The sequence below is a fragment of the Cicer arietinum genome, chromosome 3 (genome assembly GCF_000331145.2).
Source record: "Cicer arietinum cultivar CDC Frontier isolate Library 1 chromosome 3, Cicar.CDCFrontier_v2.0, whole genome shotgun sequence".
Taxonomy (NCBI): Eukaryota; Viridiplantae; Streptophyta; class Magnoliopsida; order Fabales; family Fabaceae; genus Cicer; species Cicer arietinum.
In genome coordinates, this window is record NC_021162.2 from 30,232,846 (window position 1) to 30,240,490 (window position 7,645).

Here is a 7,645-nt window from a genome sequence, read left to right on the forward strand (position 1 = left end):
GAAGTCTAAGTGGGGACAAGTCCAATGGGGACAAGTCTAAGTGGGACAATTTTCCTTTGTAAAGGTGTTGAAATTTCTTAAATCATGTGTATTGGCATATAGCCTAATCAATAGGAACTTGTGCATTTTTTGTTGTTTATTTCCCTATGCTAAGTGTTGTATTTGTTAAACTGAATATAAGATGTTATTTACAGCTTTATACTTAGGTGTGTGTGTGTGTGTGTTGGTCTATATATATATATATGCATTGTGTTTTTTATTTAGAGATGACCTCTACTTTTGGATAGATGATCGTCGATACGTATTTCCTCCTTGGCAGTGACGCTAAAAGGGTAAGTTGATATAGTATATGAAGAGACGAGTACAATGGCGGTGTGTAGTTGAATGCTCTAATATTTATTTGAAATCGGTATTAGCATTGTTGATAGAGTTCTTCACATACATTATGAATCACGATCAATTAGGTTTTGTCGTTGGTAGAGAAAGGCCAAGAATCTCGGTTTTCGGATTTTGTGTACATAATCACTTGCTTTGTTTGTAGTCATAATGACTTGGTTTTTATTGAGGAAGTTAATAAAAGAAAAATTATGGCTTAATTGCAGTTTTGGTCCCCCTATTTTATCTCTTATAGGGTTTGGGTCACGCTATACATGTATATTAAACTATTTTACATTAACCGTTCCAACATGTATAGAATGTTTCCTTCACCTTTGTTGGTCATGACAAGCTTTAAAAGTATTGAATAATGTCCTTTATGTAGCTCCAAGCTTCTTCCCCCAACCAAGGTTCTAAAAATATTGCTTCAATGATAAATCTACTTATGAATTTAAATAAAATGAAGAATAACACAAAGGTATTAAATTACACGTTGTAAATGGAGAATTAAGAGTCTGTGGATTTATTAGCTCCATCCAAACAAAGTTGTAGTAGATCCCTGGAAACAACATAACAATCCTAGTTTATCTCTAACGCCCTAATTCGGTATTTATAAATTATTGGAGAGAAAAGAAAAGTTGAAAGAAATAGGCATTGCCTCATTTTCCTATGCATTAAACTGGCATACATCATTTGCCTCTACATTAAAAAGTTAGAATGTTTCAAAAATATCGGTAACACAAAGAAACACCAAATTTGAACTAAAAATTTTAGTGGGAAAAGCATAATAGTGCTCTAGTGAAGATATATGATGAAATTTGAGAATGATAAGAAGAAATGGATTCGCTAAATTGCTTAGAAAAAATGGATTCTCTTAGAGAATCATATCTTGTTGCCCACACCTAAAAGTTCACTATAAATATTTCATGTTGCATTTATGTCGGCCATCCAATCAATGGTTGTTACATGAGACTTGTTGCAGATGATATTTTACATATATAAAGGATGTAGACAATTGGAATTCTGACCAACATCAAATTTTCTTAGCCATTGTCTGAGGTTACATATTGGAAACTTTTCTACATTATCAAGTAAATACCTTTGGAAGTCCTTCCAAGGCTCGAATGAAAATATTCTCAACACAAAAACTGTTTTGAATTACATGACCTATCGAGGAATGAAAAATTGAATACCAAAATCTTAGAGAGATATTATAGATTTGTAACCTTAAGAAGAAAAAAAAAGAGAGAAATTAATAAAGATTTGGTGAAATTTGAGACCAAACATATGATGTTCATTTGTTTGTCTAACAAGTAAGGTTTCTTAATGACTAAGTAACCTTGATTTCCATTGCATGGTCCACAAACAATGGTTTTTTTTTTTTTTGCTCTAATTAACTTGCTTTGTTACCAAGTAAAAGGATTAGTCATCAAGTAATTCCTTTTTCCTTTGCTTGGTAAATAAGAAAAAGTCTTATTCATTAAGTAACTTACTTTTATTGTCAACAAGAAAGACTTATAAACTACTATCTAACTTCCTTTCTAAACCTTCTAGAAACCAAAGATCACGTCCATATATTTTGACAATACCCTGATATAGTCACTAACAAGCGAGTCTAAAAAAAATGGGATAACAAAACCTATAAGTTTCAAATTTTGGGCTATTACCATATTGTCCACTTAAAAGAAGTTTTGTCCTCGAAATGTAACGTAGCTTTGGTGTAGACCTTGCTAATGGAATAACCTTCCTATACCTTGGCCAAATCATGTTTCTTGTAACACCCCAATTTGAAACAGTAGAAGTGTATTTTTTTTTCCTTTAAATAGTTTAAAACTTAAGTCATAATCATCTTTCCTTTAAATCCGAGTAACTTTTTTTTTAAACAACGATAAAAAACATATCCTATTTTATTAAACAATTTAACCAGTCTATAATTTAGTCACAATACATACGCATTGCATTAAAACAATATAGGTACAATAAATTTAAAGAGGGTTCTTTCTCTTTAAAAAACAAAACTCAAAAAAAAAAAAAAAAATTACTCCAAAAATGTAATCTTAAACTAATTTTATCTATAAGAAATGGAAGAATGGCTTCTCAAACTCTCGCTAGTCACATCAAACCTCACTACTTTCGATCACTAATTCAAGTCATCACTCCCCTATGTCTTCATCCTCGTCCTATTTTTTGCAGTAGTCAAACCACTAAGAACATGAGCATTCAGCCCAATCCACAATAATAGTAAAAGGTCATGATCTAAAGATACATATAGGAGAGAATACAAAGCAAGGGCATTCGACATGCCATGGCACATATCATAACATTTAACATGTTTACTGTAACACCCCGATTTTCAAAGCGAGGGTGTATTTTTTTTTTCCAAAAGAGATTAAAATAAAACAAAGAAATAAATAAGGAAATACCTTTGGATAAATAATTGAATCATTATAATTTACAAGCAGCGGAAAAGTTTCTCAAAATATGAATCCAAAATATTTACACATCAAAAAGTGGTACATGTAACCCATCGAAAATAACATGTCAAGCTGACAGTATTCATATAGGTACAGTCTTCCATTTTAAAATAAATACAATTCAAAAGAAAGACATTTGTTCCCTCTATGTCAACCTAATCTGATCATTCTCCAAAACAAGCTAAACGCCCTGAGTGATCTCCACGCGCCCCATAAGATCCTCCTAACATAGCTCCAGTCAGACATTCCCCTCTACATTCCCATCCACAGGGTACGAACCGGTAGGATTGTCCTGACTCTCATCTGAGGGCAAAACCCAGATTTCCACAATAGTTGTAAAGGGTCACCAACCAAAAATTAACAAGTAACACATAACATTTAAGTTTTTGAATGCACAAAATAACCTTTCAACTTAGCATGCACCTTAAAAGGGTTTTCCATATGCTAAAAGTTCATATAACACATGCCAAATAACAATGAAAACAAAATAAGGTTCTCAATCCATCAAGTAATACATAACTAAGCAAGACATTGATAAATCAATGAGCAATCTGTTATCTAACTCAAAATAAGAATTTCTACTAAGCCAATCGATTTCCTGAAGGTTTTTAGTGAAATTTGAATTCTGGGCTTAATTCAATCGATTGGGCAATCCATTGATAGCATAACTCAGCCCATGACTTTTCGATTTCCAAATCGATTTTCGTCAGTTTTGCTGAATTCCTGCATGGCCAAATCGATTTCCAAATCGATTTCTTAAATGGTTTTGAAAAACATATTATAAAATCGATTATGTCAAATTAGGGAAGTCCCTGTAACTCATCCAATCGATTGGGAAATCGATTTCCCTGCATATTCTTCCAAAAACACATAAACTAACTCAATATCATTCATACACAATTCCACATCTTAACACTTAGCAATTCCCACACAATCACCACAACATCATGAGCTTCGAAATAGTTTTGCAATCAAACATGCTATCCCACAATTCCAAACAAAACATAACACTTAACACTTATAACACCATTGCTACAGCATCATGAGCTTCGAAATAGTTTTGCAATCACGATTCCAAACAAAACATAACACTTAGCACTTATAACAAAATCACTACAACATCATAAGCTTCGAAATAGTTTTGCGATCAAACATGCTATCACACAATCTCAAACAAAACCCTCTGCGAGAGGCGTAAATCATAAACGTACAGTTTCTCACGAACGAACACGAGTGTAGTCTCTCATGGACAAACATAATTTACCAGGGTGTAGTCTCTCACGGACAAACACCTGTGCAGTCTCTCACGGACAAACACAATTTACCAGGATGTAGTCTCTCACGGACAAACACCTGTGCAGTGTCTCACGGACAAACACAATTTACCAGATAACTCAAATTCAAAACACTCAATCATAAACTTGAATCAAACACGACTCGCGTGCCAAGCACCCTAATGCAATGCGTATATGCCAAAATGCATGGACTCGGAATTCCAAACCAAAACCCTCCTTGAAGGGCCGTAAATCATAATTGTACCGCCTATCGCATGCCAAAGTACCGATTACCGAGGTGCCACCTATCACGGGTCAGCACGATTTACTAAAAAGAGCAAATCGTAAAAGTACCACCTATCACGGGTCAGTACTGTTTACCGAAGTGCCACCTATCACGGGTCAGCACAATTTACTAAAAGAAAAAGCGTAAGTCGTAAACGTACCGCCTATCACAGGCCAAAGTACTATTTACCGAGGTGCCACCTATCACGGGTCAGCACAACTTACCAAAAACGTAAATCGTAAACGTACCGCCTATCACAGGCCAAAGTACTATTTACCGAGGTGCCACCTATCACGGGTCAGCACAATTTACCAAAACGTAAATCGTAAACGTACCACCTTTCATGGGTCAATACTGTTTACCGAGGTGCCACCTATCACGGGTTAGCACGATTTACCAAAATGAAATGCATGAGCATACACTGACTTCATCCACAACAATCGTTAAGCAAATGCAGATATTAAAAGATTCCCCATTTTTAATACTCATTTAACTTAAACGATTTTCACAACAAACATTAAGCAAACAGAAATATTAAGAGATTCCCCATTCTTAATACTCTTTTAACTTAAACGATTTTCCAAAACAAACATTAAGTAAACAAGACATTAAGAGATTCCCCATTCTTAATACTCATTTAACTTAAACGATTTTCCAAAACAACATTAAGTAAACAAGACATTAAGAGATTCCCCATTCTTAATACTCATTTAACTTAAACGATTTTCCAAAACACACATTAAGTAAACCAAGACATTAAAAGATTCCCCATTTTTAATACTCGTTTAACTCTGATGGTTTTCACGCCAACATTAAGTAAACGTAAACATTAAGAGATTCCCCATTCTTAATACTCGTTTAACTCTAATGGTTTTCAAATTCCACACAAAACAAACTCAAACATATTATCAAATTCAATCCACGATCCACACCAAAACACATCAATTCATTTCTCCACAGAATCCAACCATACACATATCAAATTTCATCAGTATTAATTAAGAACACGTCAAATACGACGAACACAAATCAACACAATCCACCACTCAAAAACAACAAGTTTCATTTACTCAAAATCATACATAAATGAGTTTAAATTCATTTTCCACGAAACATTCATCAATATAACCAAAACCTAACTCTAAGATTTTACCCATAAAGCCTTAGATTCATTTTCTCCCAAATCAACACTTCAACCCTAACAAATTCCTTTCCACACAACCACATATAAGTCCCTAAATGCAAACTAAAAGTTTGGAAGGAGCCCTTACCTTAACGTTAGCTTTAACGTACGAACACGGTACCGCGAGTATATCCGGTAAAATCTCCGCTCACAACGTCGCCTCCAAAGTTGGTTCCCTAGCACCGTAGCGTGGTAGTGAGCAACTTTCCCTTCTATCTCTTTGCAAAACGAAGCTTAGATCTAGATGAAACGGGGAGGTTTGTGCTTGACGGTTTTGAAATCCCTAATACCGTTTTTCTTCGTTTTCGAAACAACGAGGAAGAGTGAAGTTGAGAAATCCTTGTCCTATCACCCACCAAGCCTTGGGTTTCTATTCTTGAAGAAAAGGAAGCAACAAAAATGGAAATGGAAGAAGGAGGGAGAAGTGGTCATGCGACAGAAGAAGAAGATGGATTTCTTTTCTTTCTTTCCTTCCCTTTTCTTTTCTTTCTTTTTCCTTCCTCTCTATTTCTTTTCTTTCTATTTCCTTTTCTCCTTTTCCCTCCAACCATATATATATATATATATATATACATTACTTACAATATATACATATATATTTATATATTGTAATTAAAACAAAAGCAACAATTATCTAACAACTCTTACCCCCATCATTTCATTCCCCTCTTAGTCTAATTTAATAAAAATATCTACTCTCGTCGCAACTCAATTGTTCGGTACAATTTTCAGCAACCCGAGATATTTTTAACAAAATTGTCCGGTATTAAATCCTTCGTAACGGAAGTAAATTATTTTCCGACAAATAATTTTAATCCAATTTTCAAAAATATATTTTTGGCATATAACTCACTCAATACATAAAACTGGGCTAACAGCCTAAGAAATTCCACACAAAATACCCTAAAATTGCATAATTTAGGATTTAAAAACTATGGGTCTTACATTTACAACAACTTAAATACAATAATGACTAAACATCCTAGAAGCAATGACTACATACCAGTGCAAATGATTCTAGAATTTTACCACTCAACAGAGGGTTGCGGGTCACCATCCAACATGACACCTTAATATGGCTTATATCTCATCAAATGCACCTGTGTGGGCTATATCCAATCAGCGCATTAACTCAATTTCCACTTCGTAGATGGATAAGTGAGTCACCATCCAACATGACACCGCAATCAGGGTTATATCAATAGTGATATGGCAATCCCCGGCAACGGCGCCAAAAACTTGACTGTGTTTCAGCAAGTGTACTGAATCGTTGCAAGTAATAATAAAACGGTAGTACCGAGTGTCGAACTCAAGGATTGCGTTTTACTATTGAATTATATTTAGTTACTAAAATTGAACAAAAAGTTCCCAAGTTGATTGAAATAATATTTAAAATTGATAGCAGTAGTAAAATTGATCCTTTATAAATTGAGAAAAATGTTAGGGATAAGTTTCACTTCGAATCCAACCTTGGTGTCTAATTTGATCCTAGTTATTGAATTCCTTTATTGAATTATTACCGAATTCTCTTTATTATTTTTGCCTTAATGTCTTAGTGACAGAACCTTTAATTCCAAAGTAACCTCTAATTCCTTAGTAGATTTAAGATTAGAATTAAGCATTACCGTATAGAAATTCTCTTGTAAATTATTGTTTTGCAACTAATTTAATTGGTTTCATGACCTACACCTATGTCTAGACTACAAATTCATGAATTTCTCATCTCAAGCATTTGTAAAGTCCACTTCCGTTTCAAAATACAAATCGTAGAACATTTTAATGTTGATCAAGCAATAAAAAGCATTAAACACAGAGATGAGAAAAATAATTCAATAAACTCATTCATATAACTAGAAATCAAATCATAAAAATAAGGGTTTCATCTTGTTACACTCATCCCTAACAAATAGGGTTTAGTTACTCATGACAGAAATAAAAGAGATAAAGATTAGAGAAGAATTACAAGAAGGATTCATGAATGATTCTTGATAAAACTGCTCCAATGATGTTAGAAAAGGCCGTCTTTGAGTTTCTATGCTAGGGCACAAGTCTC